The sequence below is a fragment of the Pteropus medius genome, unplaced genomic scaffold (assembly GCF_902729225.1).
Source record: "Pteropus medius unplaced genomic scaffold, Ma_sr-lr_union100, whole genome shotgun sequence".
Classification (NCBI taxonomy): domain Eukaryota; kingdom Metazoa; phylum Chordata; class Mammalia; order Chiroptera; family Pteropodidae; genus Pteropus; species Pteropus medius.
This window is the reverse complement of record NW_024349519.1, coordinates 13,978,731-14,004,271: the sequence shown is the minus strand read 5'-3', so window position 1 is coordinate 14,004,271 and position 25,541 is coordinate 13,978,731. Positions and strand designations below refer to the sequence as shown.

At 34.9% G+C, this 25,541-nt stretch overlaps 1 protein-coding gene across 1 annotated transcript in view; it reads right to left on the bottom strand.

Annotated features, from left to right (window-relative positions):
- Positions 1-25,541, bottom strand: part of LMNTD1 (lamin tail domain containing 1) — a 254,462-nt gene that overhangs the window by 160,788 nt on the left and 68,133 nt on the right. Inside the window, exon 2 of the mRNA XM_039882461.1 lies at positions 24,820-24,897. The gene's annotated coding sequence lies outside the window, so the exon portion shown is untranslated. The remainder of the gene's footprint in view (positions 1-24,819; positions 24,898-25,541) is intronic.

Here is a 25,541-nt window from a genome sequence, read left to right as displayed (position 1 = left end):
ACACCATTTTCTGAGTTCAGAAACACTTAGAATCTGTGGATCTTTTCTGCCCAAAAAATCAACACAAGAGAAGGGAAAGATAATGATGCAAGCATAGGTAATTTTTCCTAACAGGCAAAGTAGGAATATAAAAATAAATATAGCGTTAACATTAATAGTAAAAACCACTTAAACACTGGCTATGCATCAGGCACTATGCTAGCTGCTTATCTTCCTTAATCTGCACAAATTCTGGGAAATGGAAATTATTATCATACCAATGAGGTTACTGAGGCTCAGAGAGATGAATTCCTCAGAGTGACACAGTTAGTAACTGATGAAACTGGGACTGAACTCAATCTGTCTGGCTGCATAGTCTATACTTAAGTATACAGTTTCCTTTCCCTGGATTTACTGCTCAGTAAGCATATATCACTCTCTATGCTCTCTGATCCTACTCATCTCTGACGTGATTTAATTGCATTAAGATACATAAATTTTCTGAGCATTGGGCTTTGAAAACTCTGGACAAAATTAATTAAAATAAGATTGTTTTGATTTTATTTATGTTGCCTCTTTGAATGTGTAGCTTTTTTTAGTAATTATTTTTGAAACAATTTGAAACACAGAAAAGTTGCAGAAACTATATAAAAACTGCTCTTTTCCTGAAACAATTTGAAAGTTAGCTGCTGACAGAATGTCTAATAATCCTCAAATACTTTATCGGTAATTTCTTCAAGTAAGGTTATTCTCCTATATATAACCACAATTACCCATCAAAATGAGGAAATTAACATTGACACATTACTAACAATTAATCCTCAGGCCCCACTGGAGTTTTGCAAATTACCCCAATATTACTTTCATAGAAGAAGGATCTAGTTCAGAATCGCATGCTACATTTAGTTGTCATGTCATCTAGGAAGTTCCTCAGTCTTTCCTGGACTTTCAAACTCTTGACACTTTTGAAGATTACAGGAAGTCAGTTATTTTGTGAAATGTTCCTCAATTTGGATTTTATCTAATGTTTCCTCCTGAATAGATTCAGATTATTGGGAACATCACAGAGATGATGTGTTCTTCTCATTGCATCCTATCGATTTCTATTTGCCCCATTACTGGTGATGTTAAATCACTAGATTGAAGAGTTTGGCACAATTCTCTACTATGAAGCTATTCTTTTTCCCTTTGAAATTCCTGAGTATTTTGTGGGAAAATGCTTTGAAACTATTTAAACATGCCATTCTTCATGAAACTATTGGCTTCATTTACTTATATAGGCAGACCTCATTTTATTGCACTTTGCTTTATTATGCTGCATTTTTTTTTTTAACAAATTGAAGAAAAAGCCTCATACCAGCAAAAAAGTATGGTTTACTTTATATTAATACTGACTTTATTGTCGTCGTCTGGAATCGAATTCACATTATCTCCAACATATGCTTGTATCATGGATTCATACTTTATTCATCAGTTTTAATTCATTCCTGTAAATATTTATTTTGGTGCTCAAATTGTCACAGATTTGGCCAGTGATATCCCCTTTAATCTGTTGTCTATGTGTGTTTTTTTAACAAGATTTTTTTTAGAGCAGTTTAAGATTCACAGTAAAATTAAAGGAAAGGTACAGAGATTTTGTATACACCCCTGCCCCCATTCATACATATTCTCCTCCATTATCAACATTGCCCACCAGAATGGTACATTATTTTCTATGTTCTTTTGACATGCCTCCATTATTCTATCAGCACATCCTTGTTTCTGGCACAAAAGTGTATTTTAGACTCATCTTAGAATTTTTCTGCCTTGGGATAGGGCATTTTTTTCAAGGAGCCCTGGTTCCTTTTAGTGGAGAATTACTATTCTTAGAGATCTTTGCGCTAGGTATGCTCCTTATGAATATACAGACACATATTTACATAGATATGTTTCTATATGTATCTCTATACATTGAAAAGCACTTTCAAATAAATATTTCCATTTCCAACTCAATACCATAGATTTCTTATAGTTTTCTCTCTTCACCTTTCTACTCTTCTTCGACAGTAAGGAAACTAGATGCCCTTATGTTGAATATATGTACTTATCTTGGTCAATCCCCTATATGTAGCCATTTCTCATTACTACCATAACTCTTCCCCTCTGCCGGCACAGATGCTCTCCTCACCCCAAAACCCAAATTCAGACTGTCATCCTATGCGGAGTCCCTTCTCACTCTATTTGGACTGTAAAAACATGCTCTAGTCATTCTAGTACCATTTGCCTACCCTAATTCTCAGAAACCTACCTTGCTCAGAACAATTTAATGAAATTTGGACTGAACTTGTTCAGGAAGAAGAAGAAAGTGAATGCACAGCCCTTGAACATTTGTACCAAACCAAGCGATTCTTTTTATATGTGGGTCTATTGAAAAATAATTAGTAGTTCTAAGATAATTCATTCTAAACTACAATAATTAATGTTGGGTCCAGAGTAAGAGAAACTGGTTTTATTCTCTCTCTTTGCTAATTGCGACAGGTAAAAACTTCTGTATCCCTTAACTTTTCCTATGAAAAGAACCCTTAAAACCAGTCAGGAGGTAAACTTGTTATTCACAATGTCAGTGGGAACTCCTTACATACTATTTGTAAGAGCATAAATTGGTACAACCACTTATGAAAACTATTTGGCATTTTCAGTAAAGGTGAAGATATATAAACTATAAACCAGTAATTCTAATTCTATACATATGTCCTAAAGAAAAATCACAAGAATATACAAGAATATATGTAGCAGCATTGTTTGCATTACCAAAACAATGGAAACAAACCAAATGTCCACCACTGAAAGAATGGTGGTATATTTACATGACAAAATAACAGAGTAGTGAAAATGACTGATCTGCAGCTAAACAACAGAGACAAATCTTATAAACATAATGTTGAGTCAAAAAAGTCAGAGAAGCGTTCATACAGTAAAAATCTATTAATATACAATTTTTAAAAACTAAAATATTTTGTTCAAGAATACTTGCATATGTGGTAAAAAGAGAAGCCCAAAATTCAGGATTGTAGTTACTTTGAGAGAAAGGGATCAGATGGGATTAAGAAGAGGTCCACGAGAGACCTTAAAGATATTTGTAAAGTAATTTGTATTTCTTAAATTCATGGCCAATACACAGATGTCAATTTTATTGTTATCCTTAATATTTTATACACATGTGAAATATTCTTTCCTTATTATGAAGTACTTAATATTTTAAAACGTTTTTATTTTCATTAGTTTCAAGTATACAGTACATTGGTTAGACATTTATATAGTTTATAAAACGATCCCCCTCCTTCTCTCCTCTGATTTTCCACCTAGCCAATATATTAATGCTAACTGCATTCCCTATGCGGCGCTCCCCATGCCCGGGACCCTCTATCAACTACTAATTTGTACTTCTTTAACCTTTCATTCCATTCTCCCAGCCCTCCCAATCCCCCTCCCCTCTGTCCATCTCCAAATTGTCCACTTTTATTTGTGAGTCTGTTTTTGATTAGTTTGTTCATTTCCTTAGATTCCACATATAAGTGAAATCATAGGGTATTTATTTTTCTCTGACTTATTTCACTCAGCATAATAACCCCTAGGCCCATCCACATCGTTGCAAATGGTAGGATTTCACTTATTTAATGGCTGAGTAATATTCCATTGTATATATGAACCATAACTTCTTTATCCTACCATCCATTGATGGGCATTTAGGTTGCTTCCATATCTTGGCTATTGTAAATTGTGCTGCCATGAATATTAAGGTGCATAGATCTTTACAAATTATTGTTTTGGTTTTCTTTAGATAAATACCCAGAAGTGCAATTGCTAGGTCAAAAGGTATATCCATTTTTAATTTTTTGAGAAACCTCCAGACTATTGTCCATACACATGTGAAATATTCTTTCCTTGTTATGAAATATTTAATATTTTAAAAGCTCTTTTTTTAAGGAGCTAGCTTCTTGCGGTTTCTTGCACCATTATAATTTCTACAGGTGATTATTTTATGGTTTGAAAGAATGAGTTTTCTGAAGCCAAATATATACCAGAAATTTTCAGACATTATTCTTCTTACTTTACTTTTAAGTTAAATAGTTTACCCACTTCTATAGGTGAAGAAACAGATTCACAATGTGTACATTATGGTCCTTGGGGTTTTCAGAATGGGTAGTTGTGGGGTGAGAATTTGAAACAAGGTCTCTGATTCCAGATTCTGGGCTCTTCCTCCACCAAAAGCTATAAAATGTTCCCACACAAATTACCTCATTTAATCCATTATAGCTCTCTAGTGGAGGCACTGATATCTTGATTTTTAAGATGAGGAAACTCGGAAGGATTAAATGTCTTTCCTACAGTCTAGGCGTAGAAAAACTTAAATCCAAGTCTTTGTCTCCAAAATTTGGTGATTTGCTAAGAACATCATCATCTTCCCAATGTTAAATCCTAGAAAAATTGGGGGAGGTGGGTATTTAAATTAACTTACAGTATGTAACAGAACCAGCGTTATCTGATTAAAATCTGATTAAAATCTTCTGATTAAAATCTTCTGCATCTTTTTAGTTTTCTTTCTTCTAATATAAATAAACCAAGTAACATTTACCAAGAATTATTTTATATTCTGATAGTTTCATAAGTCCTGACTAATGTTTCTAGTTCCCAGATTCCTGGCTCACATGTCCTGGTTCCTAGAAATGGAAAATTCAGGCAAAGAGGTTAAATAATTTGCTAAAGATCATGGAGAGAGTTCACAGTAGTCATACCTTCTGACGGCCGGGTCCATTACCTAATAACCTAAATTGACTTTGATTAGCAGTGAAAGAAAATTCCTACTTATTTCTTCATACCCACCTCAATCTCTATCTGATTCATTTCATCCCACATGACCTCCAGTACTTTGTTCTGTCACCTTAAGAAACTCTTAATCTCTGACAGCCAGAGAGTCAAGAGTACAGAGTGCGTGCTCTACCCCAGAGTGCTATTTTGGTTCCACTTGAACACTGAGATCTTGCAAAGGTTGTCACTGCTGTGACACTAAATAATTCATTACAAAACAACCCCCACCCTGATATTGAGGTATAGCAATAGGAATTATTATTATTTTTTCCTCTGGAACTCTGGTAGCTTCAACTCAGTGAATAATGAGAAAGTGACACCGGTCACTTCAAGTCAAAAAATGATCGACTTTAAAACATAAGAGATTTCAATTAGTGGGTCTCTTTTAATTTTACTTAATTTGTATAAATGTGAAGGAAATCATGATTCCTGTCTCTACTGCTTTAGGAAGCAGGAAAGGCATCTTATGGAGGAGGAGGTCTGGAAATATATGAGATCCAGATGCAGAAAGCTCATGAGATTTTTTTTTTTTTTTTTTTTTTTTGCTTAAGTGAGGGAAGTAGAATATAAACTGCTATCAATTGGTCAGCTGATCAGTTTATTGATGTATATGTAGACATACAGACATGCAAATATTCACATACAAGGAGTAGACATGTGCTGACATACAGCAGTGAAAAAGTAACACAAATCTCTCATTTTTAATACTGCAATTTAAATCTAAATGAACATGCTGTTTGAGTTAATCTGAAATCCATTATGCTTTATTCTAAATGTCTAATATTAAGAATTCTGAGATGTTGTTTTAATGTTAATAATAGCAAAAGTTTTGAATGAGATATGTACCAAATACAAGTGTATTTTACATATACTCTCTTACTTGACACTCAAAACTTTCATAGGAGATAAGTACTACTATTAACCTCAGCATTTGTTCAGCACGGGAAACTGAAACTTGGAGAGGTTAGATACCCAAAGTCACAGAGCTGGCAAGTGGTGGAAGCTGGATTCAAATATGTGTTCTTCTGGCCTCTCAGCTGGTTTTCTCTATTAATGCTATGCTGCCCCAGTAGCACCAACCTTCTATTTTAACTTTCAACTGTCTGATTCTATCCTAATCAGTCTAATGGTTTCCTGTTTCCAAGTGAAATAATTTGTATTCTGTAATTTTTAGGGAAGGGTTGGTGCTGTTGGGGAAGAGAAGTGACTTTGCCTTCTGAGAAACAGCTTAGAAATTTTCCAGACCATGTCATGGGAATAGCTTAACCCCAGACTGAAGACATTTAGGTGAGCCAGGAGGGAGTATTCTGGGAGAGGATGGGGTAGGACAAATTTTTTATCCTTTAGAGACAGCTATTGTCCTTTATGTGTCCTGTGGCCTGAGAGAACACAGAACAATAAAGTCAGCCAAACAGATGTGGAAGCAGAGCTCATCGTGTGCTAGCTTTCTTCAGACACTAAAATGAAAGATCAAAGACAGCTTGGAAGTCAAAAGAAGTCATAAAGATAACCTGAGGATCTGTGAACTTGTGAAGGGCATTGTTTCCTTGGCAGTAGTACTATGTTGGAAGGGTAGAATAAAAGAGAGGTTATTGAGAAAACTAAATATCTTAGGTATCACTTGATCACCTCATAAAATAGTAAACTCCATGAAGACAGCCAGGATCTAGAATTTCTGGTTCCTTACTATCTACCTAAGGCTTAGTTCAGAACAGATACTATATAAATAATAATCCATCCATATATTCAGTTATATTTATTAATATTGATTGAGCACCTATTATATACACTTCTAAATGTTAAGTATATAAAAGCGGATGAACCAAAGTCCTTGTTCTCATGGAATAAACAAATCAATATATGTTATGTTAGGTTGCTTAAGTGCAAATAAGACAAATAAAAGAGTAAGGAGAAAAAGAATGAATAAGGGAATCAGAAGCTAGATAGAGATAGAGACAGAGTGTGACCAAGAAAGACTTCTCTACTATGGGGCATATAAGCAGAGAAGTCTGAAGGAACTGAAGGAGTGACAGTGCAGATTTGAAACAACCTAGCATAATTAATTAATAATTGATTTATTTTCTAATTCCAAGGCCTCCAGCCCCTACATTCCTCACTACAGGAAATACACAGAGTCCCTCTCAGGAATATCCAGAAACTGCAAGATGCATTGTCATGTGTTCTCGAATTGGCCTGTAACCACATTTTATCATTTTTCATTATCAACTAGCCAGTACATTTTCTTGCCTGCTGTTGGTCATTTTCCTAAAATGTCAATGGGGGCAACTATTTCCCATTCCCTACATCTAAGGGAGCTTCAATACTATTCCATACACCCGAAAAGAAATTATAGTTTCTACTACAACTTGAACTGTGTCAAGCTGTCCTAGTGAGATATTAGAGGTTTTAAGTTACAGATTTAATCATGAAGATAATTCAAGTATTGGACACCACTCACTGGCTGTCACTGACCAGACATTTAACTTATGTGCTGATTTTTGACACACTTTCTCTCAGGGTAAAAAGTATAATGCCCAAGGGCATGAGAATAATAGCTATTCAGTGGAGCCAACATGGGAGCAGCCAACCTGGAATATCAGTAAGCATGCAGTCGAGTTCTCCATAACTTTTCCAGAAACAATGTATTCACGGGTATGATAACCTTTGCATAATTCAGACCTAGAAAACATTTATCTAGTACTTTCTCTATGTCTGAAGGATTTGTAATTTTAAAAAATGAAATGTTGCTCTCACTGCACCTCTGGCTGTGTCTACTGTCCTTTCACAAAATGTACTCATGCCATGGATTTTATAGTGCAAATGTTATGCATATGTGTTGTCTGAATTATGTAAATAGTTGTATTTATAAATCTGGAATGTTGTTGAGAGACTATTGGCCTTTAGACTAATTCTCAGTTTTCTTCTTCAATGTTGAATGTTTCCACAATATATTTGACCTAAATTCCATATTCAATAACTTTTCACCCAAAGTGGCAAGTTTTTAAGTGCCAGATGTAGAAGCATTCAACTATTAGACAATGTATAAAAGTCAGTGTAAAAATTGACCGGCTCATAGATATCTTTGTTCATTTATTTAAATATTCAAGAAAGACTTTGTTCACCTAGGAGGAATTTACTAGAACTTATTTGATAGGTACACATTATCAACAGCTCATCTCATTGTTTCTCATCTTCACATGAAAAGCAGATAAGAGCAAACTTAAATTTAAGAACTCTCATTTCAATAGTGAGAGGAGATGACTCCCAGGCTTTGCCTCATTTGTGAAAAGTATATAGGAGGACAAAGGGGATATAGATAATGCTTCATAGGATGATGATAGAGCAGAATCACTTTCTGGTGAGGAAATAGGCCACGAGAAAGGCTAAAAGGGAATAGAGAAAATACTGGTATTCTGTGGTTACTCAGCAGCTTGGCTGCACATTCCAGGGGGTCAAAATCCTGTGTCAGCCCTGTAAGTGTGAGTACAGTTACTCTGATAAAGGAGATTTATTTAAAGAAAATAAAAAGATGCTCTCATCATCAAACCTAGAAACTGAATCCAGAAATTATTTTGGAACAGTCATAATTCTGCTATCTTTTTCTAAAACATTTATCATGCCAATTTTAAATTCTAATAAGAAATGCACATTAGTAACTTCCAAATTTTAGCAATTATGAATAAAATCCTGCAAATGTTTGTGTTTTTGTGTGGACATGTTTTCAACTCATTTGGGTAGATACCAAGGAGTGTGATTGCTAGATTGTATAGTAAGAGCATAAGTTTAGTTTTGTAAGAAACTAACAAAGTGTCTTCCAAAGTGGTGGTACCATTTTGCAGTCCCACCAGCAGTGAATGAGAGTTCCTGTTGCTGTACATCAGACAGATGATGTAGAACATCTTTTCATATGCTTATTTGTCATCTGTACATATTCTTTGGTGAGGTGTCTTTTCAGGTCTTTTGACCATATTTTAATTGGGTTGCTTTCTTATGGTTGAGTTGTAAGAATTCTTTGTATATTTTGGATACTACTACTTTGTCAGATGTGTATTTTGCAAATATTTTCTCCCAGTCTTGGCTTGTTTTCATTCTCTTAATAGTGTCTTTTACAGAGCAGAAGTTTTTAATTTTAATGAATTCCAACTTATGAACTTTTTCTTTCATGGATTTTGCTTTTTGTGTTTTATCTAAAATATTCAGTTATTCCAGTACCACTTGTTGAAAAAACTATGTTTGCTCCATTTCATTTCTTTACTCCTTTGTCTAAAACAAGTTGACTATATATTTGTGGGTCTGTTTTAGGCTCTCTATTCTGTTCCACTGATCTATTTATTCTTTCATCACATTGTCTTGATTATTGAAGCTTTAGAGTAAGCTTAAAGTTGGGTAGTGTCAGTCCTTTAACTTTGTTCTTCAATATTCTTTTGGCTATTCTGGACCTTTTATCTTTCTGCATTACCTTTAGAATAAGTTTGTCAATGTTCACAAAATAACTTTCTGAGATTTTGATTGGGGTTGCACTGAACCTATAGATCAAGATGGAATAACTTATATCTTGACCATATTGTGTCTTTATACATAGTATCCTTTAATATATTAATAAAGCTAACAGCCATAACTTCCTTCTTGTAGTTTTATTATCTTAGTTTTTCTTTTTACTGCCAACATATCCTCTTTTTCCTCCATTTGCCTTTTTGCACTATAAAACATAATATCTGCCCAGAGCTTACTACCTAAACTAGAGAAATGAGAAACTCGAGGAGAAAATGGAGGTAGAAAGAATAAGAAGGAATGCTATGGAATAAATAATACGCACTTTGTCACGTACACAAAGCCTTAGCACCTTGCACAATGCCTTCCTTGCCAAGGCACTTAATATTAGTTAAATAAACAAATGGATGAATGATTTGCAAATATCAGTAGTAGAATCCAGTGTGACATCACTACAGCTTCTTTCTAGGTGTGTTTAGATTATTGACAATTCCTCATATATCTGGTTCTGTAAGTACACAGTATGCTACTATGTGTCCATCAAAAAATACAAATATTCATTCTAGACTAGTATACATCTATCCTTAAACACTATAAACAAGAGCAAAAATAAATTCTACAAGGTACATTTCTCCATGTGCTGCAATTCATGAAACTATCAGTGACAAAATGGATAGTCGCTTGATAACAGCATTTCAATTTGATAACTGTGGGTAGATTAAATTTTTTTTCAATCAAGGAGTTTTTGATGAAATCTCTTAAAATATTGCAATAATTTTCTCATTTTGACTAATTTTTTTCTCTGTAATGTACTAAGAATCCACTCTTTTCTCCTACTAAGTATTAAAGTTGGACCAGCCAGTATAATATTCTTGAAAAAAATCTTAAAGAAAATTTGGAAGAGAAAAAAGTGCAAAATAGAAAAGGACTTTCCAGCACTATTAAATGGTGCCAACCTTTCAGCAGGCACATTTAATAAGTTAATAACAATAATACCATTTTATAATTGTATACTGTCATCTATTTTCCAAGGCACTTTCACACAATGGGTCTCACCTGATTGTCATACAAAAAGTTAACTTCTATGAACACTTCCAATGTGTCAAGCACTATGTATGTATGCACTTTTATTTTCACATTTACTTTTAACAGTACCCCCTAGAATCATTATCCCTATTATAGATGGAGAATCTGAGGATAAGATAAGGCAACTTGTCCAAAGACAATTGAACCCAGGTGTACTTGTGCCCTCTATTACCAAGCTTTCCAAAAAGAAAGTGCCCTTGGCAAAAAGAAAAAAAAAAAAGAGAGTTTGTTACAAGAACACTGACTAATCATCAACAAAAGATATATTTAAATTTGCACCTCAACCACCAACCACTGAAAGTCCCTAAGTAAATTGGATATCCACTCTGAGACATTCTCCTGACCTTATTATGATAATAATGGATTATTCCTTTAGGTGTCGTATTTCAGGAAGAAGTCATGTTCTACAAAGAAAAGCATTATTGAAATGATATACAGTACTAAGTTTTTTCAATTCAAATTTTGCTCCTATAAGAACTAAAATGGAGAAGATAGCCTAAGCTCTGAGGCTCTGCATGGAGACTCATATTATGGGTTTGTTGAAAAAAACATCATTGCACTCAGAACAAAAGATATTTAAGATACAAGATAAAACAATAAATTTCATGGGTGTAGGGAGAGAATGCATTAGACACACAACCCACCACAATCCTAAAATGCTAGCCCCATAACAGGTTCAAGCAAAATTTTGTAGAAGTTCAAAGAAGGAAGGGAAATACTGTTTGAGTGGGTGTCCTTCAATCTTCAAGCACCCTGCTTAGAACTCCCTTTAATATTGTGCTCCTCAGCTCCAAGTTTATCTAGGAATAGCAATTAAAGCCAAGCTCCTCCGTGAAAATAGGGTTGGGGATGAGAGCAGCTGAGGCCCTCCATCCCATGGGTGAAGACTGGGCAATGAAGCCTCAGCTGTTTCACCAAATCGTGCAATCAGGGTTATTTTAATGATTAATGACACCATTCCAATCTCCATCAAAGGCAGACTAAAATGAATTTTAAACTGCAAGAGAGATGATTAGGTGCCCAAGTGAAAAGAAAAATTCTGATATTAGTAACTGGTGGAAATAGTCACCATTTAGCCAGACTTGCCACCCAAGTTGACATGACTCAAAAAGTCATGTTCTTTTTATCACAGAATATTTCTCAAGCTGTAGACTTTTAGAACACTGGTTTTATAGAACAATAAGAGTTACGATGTTTAGAATAAATATGTTTGAGAAATGCCAAGTTAAACAAAGATTAAACAATTTTCTTTATTATCGATGTTGTCAGAATGTGCTAGTAATATGCATTATGAATCTTCAACAGAGGGTTCTAGTGTCTAATGTATAGCATTTTCCAAACATGTTTTGTCACAAAACTCCTTTATTTCTGGCATAACTAGTATCACCAAGAGCTCACACTGCATGTGACAGAATTTAGGAAAATCTGCACTACACTTACATGCTTTGAAGTCTCCTTCAGTAGAAACCTTTCAAAAGATGAGAGTTAGTTCACGGATTCATAGAAACAGAGACAGTTCAAATACTCCGTGGCAACTCGACTTCCCTTATCTCCAAAATATGTCACCACATTCCTGGTTTGTCTGTGCTGATGAATACCAAATGGCTGACCAATTCCGCCTTTACACAACTCTTAACTGTTAGGAAATTCTCCACCCTCTAATATATCTCCTTTCCCTTCTAAATTACTCCCTGAAGCCAATTCTTGCCACCAAAGAATTGTAAAACAGTCTTTCACTATAATCCAGTGTAGTCACAACACATTTCACTTATTCACTGTGTAGACTATAGCCAGCCTTCACTGACTAAAGGTTATAGTCTAACAATACCCAAATTTTGATGCAGTTCAGCATGAAAAATATGGGGGCAGGGGAATCCTAGATTAGGGATTCTTCATCCACGCCCCAAGGGTATAGCAAAATGACTCTTGTCCAGTGTTGCAGCATCTCAGACCCTCCGCCCTTTGATATTTCTCGCACCCCTAGTCTTTGTATGCATGGAAAGAAGACTTACAGTCAGTCACCAGAAAGTCAGATAGCAGTGCTCCTCACATGAACGCAAATGTTCCCTTAAGGTGCTTTGCGATGCCTAACAGCAGCCTTCAGAAGCAGCGCTGACATCAATGTCAGGCACACCCTGATGCCCAAGGATCAGGGCTGGTTCTCTTTCAAAACAGACGTGGTCTGTACTGTATCAACCCTAACATTACCAGACAAAAGATGACTACAGCCTTTTCTCTGCACCACAAAAACTTTCTCCCTAGTGATAAAGCATTTATCTATAAGTATAGTCTTACAAAAATGATATATGTTTCTTCTTCCCTCTTTGAGATAAGGTGAGTGAAGAAAGAAAAAAGAAAAGAAATATAAAATGGAAATAATTGACATAGTTCTTTGAATGTTTGAATCCTGTCAGTATGTAAGTATAATCCTATACTTTTCTATTACAAATTCCCAGTGGGCATTTCTAATCCCCACAGTTCTTAGCACAGTGATCTGCATTTAGTAGGCACTCAGACATAGTGAAATGTATTAATGAATTAGTTTATTCCAATAGTTTGATTAGAAAGAAAAAAGTAGAAAACTTGTTTTTTAAGAAATAGACTTTCATCAATTTCAAATGAATCTTCTTCTTAGATAAAATTCAGGAATACTGTATGAAATCCTGTGAGATCATTAGTTCCTTGGAAATAAAGATATCCCATTTAGGATTTTAAGTAGGGATTTAGTAAAAGGGACTTTGTGCCTTAAATACAGAACCTGCCCAAACGATCCTACAATATTTTCTTTCTTAGAATTAAAAATATATTACTACTCTTTAATGCATGATTATAAATAAGCAAGTCAAAAAAAACTAGATGTGCACACACTTTATAATTTCCTAATATACTTACATGAGAATGTGAGACATATTTCCAATTAATTTTAAATAATATTTCTGACTTTGGTATTCAGGAAATTTCAAGTACAATTTCAAGTGAGACGGTGGCATTTTAGGCTGGCAACTGCCATGGAGATCTGCTAATAAGCTCTCTTCTTCCTCATCTAATAAACATAGAGGGGTACAGTAACATGGCCCACAATGGCACAACGTGTTAGTGGAAAACTCAGGACTAGAAACCAAGTTTTCCTAGTTTCCAGATCAATATTCCAAGTTGCCTCTTTCCAGAGTTATCGTCCAGCTTTTCCAGACTAGATCAACTCCACCCCTGTTGACCTGGGGGCCTCTCTCATGGATTAGAGAATCAGCCTCATTAGAAACAGAGTTGTTTGTTTTGTTTGTTTGTTTGTTTGTTTCTTGAAAACCCTTGTTTCACACCATTTCTCCTTAGGGCTTTTGTTTTAACATTTTTCTCCCTAGCAAATAGAGATCCTATTTGTGCTGACAATATACTTCAAGAGCTAAGCAGTCGCATGGTTGCACTTTAAGCAAGACAGAAAGGAAGATTTGTCTGATAACCACATGTGGATAATCAACAGAGTAGTAGCTTTAGTAGTGAATTAATCCTTCAAGACTCTCACATGAACTTGAAGTTTATCAGCTATTTCTTCTTTTAGTTAGAGAACTTTCACAAGGCTAGCTAAATTACTTGTAGGACATATTCCTTAATCTTTCAGCATCATGAAAATTCTCAAACAGGCAATCCTAGTAAAGAAAAATCCAACTCTACAGAGTTAACCAAATCTGATTTTCTTGCAATGTGGAACAATGAAGTTACGGAGAGAAGGAAAACAAAATAGTTGATCAGGACCCAGACTCCAGTTATAAGTGTATCCTTAATAATGATTCACTTGGTGGTGACTTTAATAACGTAGTAACTTACAGAGAATGGTAAGTTGATGCATCATAGGAACATTAAGTTTAAAGTACCCTTTAGCCAGGCTTTACTTATTTTATTTATATATTTATTTGTTTTATTTACTTTTTTCCACATAATGTAGCAAGTATTTTTATTGCAATTGTGTTTGTCAGAATAAAAAGAGCCCTACAACTAGCTAAATAACATCCACTCCTTAATGAAGAAAGAACAATTTTTCTTGAGTTACACTGTCCCCTGGCATGAAAGAGGTTAGTTCTATTTCTTCAGGGGTATTTTCCAGTTTTCCAGACTTAAAGGAATCAACAGATGGAGGGAAAAGAGAAGTGCATGCCAGAAGTCCCTGTGTCACAATGGGTCTGCATTTTCTGCCTTGGAGCCCCTTCCGGTCTGGGAAAGGAGGGTGAGCCAGGCTGATGCAGGGGGAAGGATCTGCTCCATGTCGGGGCACTTAATGTCAACTGCCTGGGGCAGGACTCCAGAGGTGAGCAGTGTATCAGCCTCAGACCTCTTGGGAAAACTCGCTGCTGAAGAATGGGCCACGTGAGAGCAGAACACGATCAACTCGACCATCTGAGTTCTGCTTCCTATTTACAACTCCTTTTAAGAGGAGAAATGATTTCCAAGTGGCTGGGCATGTTTAAATTTATTGCTTTATTTGCTGGCTATTGAATTAAGGGGAAATTCACTACATAAATTCCTTAGCAATGCTGAAAAGTCATTTGTCACATCAAATTCTGTCCTTCCTAGCACTCTTCCTCTATAGAATTCCTCTAATAGTTACTTAATAATTCTAGCATTTGGTCTCAGCAGCCTTCTCTGCATGAAACATCTGTTTTGGCAAAGTTCGAAAGGCCTCTGGACTCACTAAAAATGATCTGTTCAGGGGAGTACATTTCTAATAATTGCGAACTTTTTATTTCTGTTGTCAACACACCCACATTCTAGCAATTGTGAAATAGTCACATACATTTTAAGTCTCTAGATCCTCAAGGGTTATTTTGAAGAAATTCTTCCACAGATCTGCATAATTGGCATTGAGGCAGAAGAATTCCTTTTTAATAATATAGTATATCAAACATTATTTGCATTACATCCTTCCAAGGAATAATGTTTATTTTAATTACTATCCATGATAATGAATAGTGTTATGATTATTATCTGTATAAGGCTACATTAATTTAAAAATATGGTTCTAAACAAAAGTCGATATTTTAGTTGCACAATAGATTATATGTATTCAGATATATTTCTTAATGTTCATTTAATTCCTAGACACTCCAGTACATATATGATATTCTCATTATTATTAATAATAACATGTCTAGTTTGACTTTTTTACTCAAATCTACTGCCCATGATTTATGGTTATTTATACATTTTAGCTCATTTTGAGATTATATAGTATTCTATATTATGTCAATTCTGTATTATATTAGATATAGGTCCCATGAGGGGGCCACCATGGCATGATGTTAACATGACAGATTCTGACTATGGCTGAACAAGTCGCATGGACTTTTAGGTAGGGGTTCTCCTCTGGCCCCTGTAAATACATTAGCACCTTATGAGAGGCTTTGATCAGATACTATCAGCCCAATAGACTGCAGGTACCAGTATGAGACACAAGTATTTGGCAACATCTCAAATGAAAGGCAGCAAAGCACAGTGGAAGATGGTTTTGGAATTAGATTGAGTTTAAATCCTGCTCTGACATTTAATCTGTGAAATAACCTTGGGCAGGTTATTTTTCAGTTCTCTGACTTCCAGAGATAAAATTAATCATAAAGAGTTATAGTTGGGTTTAATATGGTTGGCCACATAGAGCAGTGGTTAAAAGCATAGTTTCCTAAGTAAGTTCCAGTCCTGCATTGCCATTTTCTAGTTATTTGATTTTGGGTAAGTTAACTTAAATCATTCTACATCTTAATTTCTTCCCCAACATGGGGATAATAATTACAACTTCTTATAGGGTTTGAGAAGGATTAAATTTTAAAAATAAATGAAAACCATTTTTCACAAAACTTGGCACATAATAAGCACTCAATATTAGCTATTTATTTTGGTAAAATTTATCTCAAGTTCCTAGCATTAGTATGTGTGCAGTACCCTAAGCCCAGTGTCTCTTTCATCCATGCTCCTGTCCTGACCTCTGTTCTCTGTGTTCTAATACCATAAGGACATAGTTACAAGAATGAGAATAACAGCAGAGCTAGTTAAAGAAACTTATAAAATGTCCTAGAAAATATATTCTATTATTTAACTTCGTAGGTCTTATTTTAAACCCTTAAAAATATTTGAATCTTTGAAATATCTACTGCTTAAGCCACATCTTTTCAAGAAAAAGCATACTTCAATTATCCTCTCTCCCGAAATATCTGTGTTTATTTTTTACTGAAACAGTTGTAGCTGATGTAAACACTTAGCAATCAAGATACTTTGGAAATGTTTTTCTATTTTCATTAAACGGTGTTTATCCCAAAGGGAAATGCTTCATGCCTTCAGCATTACTTTTAGAATGATACATATTTATGACATGATAGTATGCCACTTTTGGAACTTTTCTGCATTTAAGTTTCTAAAAATTGATATTTACATAAATTTTCCTCAAGCATTTATGTAATTCTCTCAAGTACATTCTTTGATGATTTTACATATACATGTTCCTTTCATCTTCTAATAGCAGATTTGTTTATCTCCTCATTCAATGAGGATATTTTAGATGAATACTGAAAAAACTATTGGCTTTTTAAAAACCATGTAATCACAGGTGGGTTCGGCTGTAAATGATATACATATTTCATCAATTTTAAAATGTACTCGTTTTGTAGCAAATTTCATAGAGATGGATTTTTTAATTACTTTCAGAATATAGTTTATAAATAAAAATGGCTTAACTTTGCTATCATCCAAAGAAAGCTTATTATCAATTTCAAAACTTTGGAAATGTGGAGGACATTTCTATTTACTATTGGTGCACAATTTATGCATATATTGTTTGTGTATATGTGTGTATACATGTCAATGCATTACATATAAATACATAGTATTATATATTAAATTAGCAGCAGAATATGTTATTGATGCACTCAGGGTACCATCTTTCTCCAACCCAATCATCTTCTTTTTTAATTCTCTCCCTTTTACTTCTGTTACTACTGGTCGAAATTATTGTGCCATCCATTCAATAATTATGATAGGAGATAACAAGGAATTCTGTGTTTCGGTGCTCTGCATTCCTTCTCATTGCCTCTCCATTCTCCCCTAGCCTCCATGACTATCCCAATACACCCACATGTGTCCATGCACACATATGCACACACATACAAACACACGCACACGATTATACTTCTTCAAGTTCATGCTTACGGTGAGAGCTGCCTTAACCATATTTAAAAACTTAGGTTACTTTCTACTGAGTTTTTACATATGTAAATTATAAATATATAATAAAAGTATATATTAACTTACATATATATATATCTTTAGGTATATCCATATAAAGATATGTAATCATGAATATTGCTGCACACAATTTTGTTTCCCTTTCTGTGGTCAAAAAGTGGTTATCCTTCCGGATATTGATATGGTGCATACAGGAAGCTAAATACTCTTCTCCCAAAGACCCCACAACCTGAAAGCCAAATGAAACTGTTCACAGACACTCCTTTTTTGTGTACAGTATTCTAGGGAATAACTTTGAGTAGATGGGAATTGGAAATAAGGGACCGGCACACACTCTTTTGGATATTTCTTTATATGTGTAGCTACAGCCTCCATGGATGTTAGGTTTATACATTTTTCCACACTACATTTAGATTATGTCCAAAAGGAGTCAGGGTTAATAAGCACAAGCTGTGAGGAAGTTGGACTTTTTAAAAACATAAGTCCAAAGACCATTTTATCCAAGCTCCTAACTTACCTTGCACATACTAGGCACTCAAAAAATATAGATTAAGTGACTGACTGAATGGATATAATGCAGTTTGTTCAAATAAAAATAAAAGTGAGGAGGAAGAAATTTCTCTTCATTTTCAGGGATGTATCACTATGTATTCTGAAAATAGAGAAAAGAATCTGATAGCCTAGACTATATGTGCTGTTTCCAGTCATGCCGAAGGAACATAATAAGTTCTTCATTAGAGGGTCAATAACGATCTCATTACAGAACCCTACACATGAACTGAGATCAAACAAAGAAGAAGTTGAGGAAACATCACTTAGTCTAAATATAGTCATATTCCTTAATCAATAAGTTTGTGTACCACTGAAAACCTTGTTCTCTCCATGTGGCCTCAGTCAGTCTGTATGGAAAGCTCCAGACTTAACAGAAAAGCAGGACCAGTAACAGCAGTCTGGTATTATCAATAGTCTACCAATCATAGTGCAGCTACCTTGTATTAATGATTGCTTAGGTAAATTACATACTAAAGTCCAATAAAAACATCTTCCATGTATAGCATAAACATTCTACACACTCCTTAAATTTAATGTTGATACTTAAAACAAAACTTGGCCACTGCCACCTTTAAAGAAAATGTCATCCAGCAATCTCACCTTCTTCAAAGTCTTGCTGGAAGTGAATGGCCACTTAAGAACAGCCCTACAAAGGATAAATTGACCAGGCTCTTTTTTTTGGAAAATAGAAATCCAACTGCCCTTCCTGATGGCCCCTGACTCAGCATTTGCTTAAGCTGGCGCATTCATAACATTCCTTGCAGCCTAATGCATTCTAACTTAGTAATGAAAACATGGCAAGATGGGATACATACCATGTTTCATGCATTTTAATGTTCTAATATTTGTTAACTTGGAATAAAATATAAAATATATCCAATTTTAGCACCCTAGTAAACTGAATGCCTGGACATCTGTTCATTTCTAGCTTTGATACTTCTTAGTCATTTCGCTTCTGCTTTTAATTGTAACTGCCACTTTTATGCTGATGGCACAAATCCTGAGACCCTTTTTAATGCCACTTACAGTCCTCCTTCTGACCCTTGACTCATTTAAAATGATGGCTTAATCTCAATTGCTTTTAAATTCACATTTATAGTCAAGAAGTGTTTTCTTGAATAATACAATTTCATTTTGTTAATCTTAGTTTTTGTTTCATTTTCCACATTGGCTAACCAAGTCCATGGTCCTTTCCTTTCATGTCTCACTCTATCTCATCACAGCTAAAGTTCTCAATCACACCATCCTATTGTGTATTATGATTTTGCTTTCACATTGCTACCTACTCTACTTAATTAAATAATTTGTTGACATATTTCATTTGCTCTAGCCCAGGCACTCCAGCCAAGATAATTACATCTAAGGCTTCAGGATCTGCCTGTGGTAAAATGTTGAAGTTGGGAAAGTTAGTCATTGAGCTTTCTCCCGTATGATTTATCAACTCTGTTTCCTCTCTTTTCTCTCTCCTTTCCCTCCTGCCTCTTTCTTCCAAGTATGTGAAGTGGTCATCCATTCTGATTTTAAATATCCCCCCTCCTCCACATTGTCCTTAAAACTAATTGTAAGTTCATTGTCTCTATATGGTTAAAAATTTAGTGAAATTAGCAAAATCTCAATCCTACTACTCCCACTAAACTATTAATAAGTAAGAAGCCTATCAGTCCTTAAGCACTTAAGTTAGTTTAACTCTGTTGGGGAAAAAAAGTACTTATTGAATGTCATCTGTGTTCAAGGCACCATGGTAGATGCCTGAAGTATAAAGAGGAATAAGACACCAGTCCATGAATTCCTAAAGCATGGGGTCTAGTGAAAAAAACAGAGCCAGACATAGAAAATTACAATGTCTCATGATGAGTTCCATGTATATGGACCATCGGAACAGAGATAATAGGCAACTACTGTGAGCAACCGTCCCTTCATCTATGTATTACTTTTCCTTTATGAAATAACAAATCATTTCATATGGTTTTTGATTAATAGTAATTACAATTGCTGAGAAAATACCATGTGTTATTTAAGGGTTACTCTAAATATATTACATATATTAATGCATCTAATTTTCATAAATGATCCCAGTAAGTTGATACTTATATTCTCAAGGCACAGAAAGATGGAATTACCTGCTTGAAGTCACACAGACAGTAAGCGTTAAAGATATAATTTAAATCTAGTCAGCTTGACTCTAGAGCAACACTAAATAAATTCCTGTGATGATCAAAACATTCTATGTCTGTGTTGTCAGTACAGCAGTCACTAGCCATATATGACTATTGACCACTTGAAATGTGACCGATGCTACCGAGAAACTGAATTTGTAATTTTATATAACTTTAATTTCAATAGCCATAGTTCCTTATCTACAGGTCTGCTCTACTGCTCTACAGCAGGCTCTACTGCTTTCCAGGGTAAGGTGATAGTAAGATGAAAAAGAGGGACCAGTCTAAATAAAGTTATTTGGTGTGACCTTCTATCAGAGATGCTGACTGTTTAATTGGCTACTCTAAAAATACTTTAAGAGCTGAAGGAATAAAAGTTCTCTAGGTGGAATAACTAGTATGGACCTGGTGAAAAACCTTGTAAGAGAGAAGATTTAGCTGACTCTGAAGTGCACATAGAACAATGTTTGCACTCTCCAGTATTCATGCCCATTTTGAATTTATATAAATTTCTTTAATACTACATCTTAAATTAGCTCCTTTTTCTCAAAACATTACATAACATTAGAATAATTTTTTTTTCAGGTTTCAATCCACAAATTCATTCAAGTATTTGCTATCTCCCACATGCCAAACACTGTATGTACTAAAAGGTGAGGAAACCTTCATTCTAGTTATAGCCTAAAAATACAGACCATGGGAAAGCATTTAATTCTTTCCATCTCTGTGTTCAGATCAACAAAATAAGAGTAAATTATGGCTCTCAAATACTTACAGGGCCAAGCAAATAACATAAATGAACTTGAAGTTGAAATATTTCAATTGCATATTAACCAAAAAGGTACATTTCTCCCTTCCACAAAGAAATTTGTTCTCTTCTATTTTTTTAAACATGAAGCACTCTCAGATTATATTTTGTTTTCCTATTTCTGACAGAGTCAAAAATATTTTCTTTCTTCTTAACTCTTCTACAATAAAATAATAATACAAGCACAATGATCAATGTCAACAGACCATCGACTACCATGTTCTAACCCATCAGGGAATACCAGGATGGAGCCACACTGGAGAGATCAGCCCCATTTATTATTCGCTACAGCTGGTGTGGCCCCCATATAGGAATGTAGGCCCAGTGCTACCTAATATTCCAAACTTTCAAGAGAAGCCTAACATATAGATTTTTATTGCAAATACACTCACTTAAAAATTTTGGCAACTAGTTCAAAAAATTGTAAGAACTCAACTAGAGCCTTCACTGTGGAGAACAAACAACAAACACTTGGGGCCAGCTGCAGCCTGGGGCTGTCAGTTTGAGACACTGGGACTAGTTAGTTGATTTTTAAAGTTTTTTGCTGCTCAAACAGTTCTATGATTTTCATTATGAGCCCCTGAGGTTTGGATCACAGTGGTATGAATCCAATTAAAATCACAGCTACAACTGCCAGAGAGCAGGAGAGTCTCAATGCTACCTGCATTCTGAAAAAAAAAAAATAATAATAATTGTCCTGAGAGAAGCCATTCATTACATTTAATAAAGTAGCTAGTAAAAAGAAGCTAGGAGGAAGTTCATTAAATTCTAAATTAGGAAATGTGTATGTTTAGGTGCTGCTTATAATTCTCCTGAGATTTTTGGAATAATAGACCTTTGATACCTGATGTCATTAATAGTGATTGAAAATTGCACGTTTTCTGAAATGGAAAGATAAGTTTGGTGTGTTATTAATCAAATTTTTATATGATTGGCACCCACAGAATCAAATGTCGGAGAGAAAGTGCAAATCAGTTCCTTAAAAGCAGTCACTGGGCCATATTACATTACTAGTCCCATGGGTTCACAAGACATATGGCTTCCGTTGTGTTATGCATCCACTGAGTCAGCTAAAGGTTTTTCAAAGTGATCAAGAGTATCTAAAAATAGTTCCAGAGAACATGAATTGACATCTTGGCATGTCATTTATTTGTTGTGTATCTTTGGCAAGTTACTTAAACTCTCTGGACTCATTTTTTTTTTTATCTGCAAAATAGGAATTTTTGTGAGGATTAATCAAAAATATTATATATAAAAGGATGGCATAAAGTAAGTATACTCAGTAAATATTCACTGACATGAAAGAATGTGGGTAACCAATTGGCTCTGTCTAAATGATTCTAGAATACCTAGGACAGGGTTCTCATGAGAATATCCTAACATACTAGGGGAGTTGCACTAGTGGTGGGAAAAGATGAGAGTTAGAGTGTGTGCATAGGAAATTACACATAGTTCAATGCTTATCAGCAGCCAGACCATCAAAATCTGAACTAACCCTGGAGTGGGGGAGGGTTAAACATATGAACATATACCCTCACAATAAAAGAGATGGAGAAAATCTAAAGATGCTTTACACATTTAAAAAAAACAACCTCCTTTTTTAATTATGCGCAGTTCGTTACATCTCAAATCATTACTAAACTTCGAAAAAAAAAATGGTCCACTTTATTTTATTCCTTTATCAGTGCAGAAATTAAAGCAGAATTGAAACAGCTAAGGGAGAACAGGGCTGAAAACTCATGCTATCCAAGATCCAAATGTCCCAAGAATTCAATTTAGTTTATGAAAATGTCAGAGACTGTCTCTGTCATATCCACTCTGACTTCACGAGTCTCTGTCCATCCACAACTCCATGAAATCATCCCAGGTGGCCAGCTTCTAGGCCATCACAATCCTTTATATAATAGCTAAAACAAGACCAACGAACATTTATCAAGCGTAGAACTGAAGGTTGGAAGAAAACTTGGCTGGTGGATGCCTGTGACTTTTTGGAGAGATGACGGAGTCCTTTGGAAATGAGCAATTTAAATAAACAATTTAAAACTTCTGACATTCTGAGTTAGTGTTACTATTTGGGACTTATACAGGTTTTTGATTTGGGGTAGGTGACCCACCAGTACTGCATTTTCTTCTTCTAAAACTTGTATCTAACCTTAGTAATCTCTTCTGCTTAAAAGATAGTATACAGATTGCCTGAGATATAGACTAACCAGATATTTTTCTGGCCCATATTTCACCAATGTTTTAAGCTGTGTTTTATCTGGCAATTCAAACACTTTGAATATAGGTCTTGGCAGTTGAAATGCTAGCCTGCAAATTCTGCACTGAAATCTTTGAGAATTTATCAATTTGTGTTTAGGGACTTTTCAATGGAAAAATAAAGTTATTCATGTTTTCACAGGCAGTTCCAAATTCCAAATTGTGTCAAGGGTGAAATGTTTCTCTGTTTGAAAGGCCAAGGCAGACTTACATAACCCAGAAGAGGACAACATAATGCTACAGGGTTTTAAAAATTTGCTATTCTATAACTTTATACAATAGGAAGTGGTTCTTTCTTACCCCTTAGGAGAACTGAATTTGGTTTTCATGATAAACCTGTAAGGCCCAGAGAATTAGAAATTCAAATAGTTATCATAAATAAAGAAGGTTTTGTTTTATATTTTCCACATTTGGGAAGCCAGCTCTCTGAGGAGTTTTGCTGGTGGCACGCTCTATGGGTTTTTCCATGCTGTCACTGCTAATTGTGATTTGTGTACTTTTCTTTCCTTTTGTTAAATAATTGGGACTTCAGTCATTGTAAAGCCTGACTGCCACATAGGTTCACAGAATTCATTAACCAGATATTTTTCTGGCCCAAATTTCACCAATGTTTTAAGCTATAAAATGGGATGTGAGCTATATTGTATTAAAACTCAGAAAAGTGTAAAGTACACTGTAATTATTAAGAAGTTGAGAAGTATGCAGATTTTCTATTTGTAATAAGGGTTTATTTTCTTGAGTTTGTATGCAAGTAAGAGTTTCTACAAAGACAACAAGCTGGCTAAACCAGCAATAATGAAGAAACCAATACCAAGTCTTTGGGTGGTTTGGAACTGAGGGATTCAAAAGGTAAATTCTAGATAAGAAATTGAAGAGAGATGAAAATATGAATAAACAGGAGTGGGGGCGTGTATCAAGCCATTGAGAAAAATATCCTGGCCTAGTGGCTTTTAATTCTAAAGCCCATGATTTTCCTATAACACTTGTGCTGCATTCGGTCCGCAACTATTTCCATTTGGGAATCCAGCAACTGATTGATTGCAAACTATAGATATCTACATTAGAATATATGTGCAAGCAATGAGCTGGGCGAGGAATGGTAGTGAGTAAAAAAACACTATTCATCTTTAAGGGAGCTTGATAAGACAGCTATTCTTGTAGATTCCATGTGCCAAAAACCTTTCGAAAGCTAATATTTCTAACAGAAACTCTGATACACATCTTAAACCACCACAGCAAAAATGTGGGATTTTGTAAGAAAAGGTTTAAGAAGGAAATAACAAAGGACTTAGAACTCAGTCTCCCATAAGTTTCTTTTATCCATAACAGGATAAAATAGTGACAATTATGTAACCAAATACATTGTTTTAAGGGTGGAACAAATAAATTTCTTTAAAGCATATAAAAGCCAATCGAAACCTTTATTCAAGCTGATATTTCTTGTGATTGGCTTGGCTTTATGGTGAGCACAGGTAGACAAAATGTTCTGCACAGAGCCTGAAGATAGAAGAGAGTATGGTCATTTCATTTCTCTTTAGAAGGATGTAACACTATTCTATTAATCCTTGCAAGGACTAAAATTTGATATAAAGGATTAATAGGTATTTACCTTTGGAAAGGTAAATATATTGAACAAACAGAAAGTATTAACATAGCAGTGCCTAAAATGATTATGCATATCCCACCCACTTTTAATTACAGAGCATATTTTTCTATCTCACAATTTTCTGAAGTTCTTCCTCAATTTGGCTCTCTCAGCAAATGAGAAGAAAAAGTAAGAAATCAGTAATATGTAGTATTTTTGTTATCTGTAGGAATTTAGCGATTTGGAGTACACAGAGTTAATTAATTTATGTGTTTGAAACTTATCATAGTTGACGTAAGTCTGCAAATATCTGAAGTTATAAACTACAGAAGGTCTATATTTTTTATTTACATCCAATTTTTTATTTCATCATATATATTTTACTTTCATCCAATGAGATAAGATCTTATCGGTCACTTCATACTGAGGAAGTAACATTCATTTATTTCAGGGGTCCCCAACCCCTGGACTGGGGACTTGTACCAGTCTATGGCCTGTTAGGAATCAGGCTGCACAGCAGGAGGTGAGTGGCATGAAGCCAGCTAAGCTTCCTCTG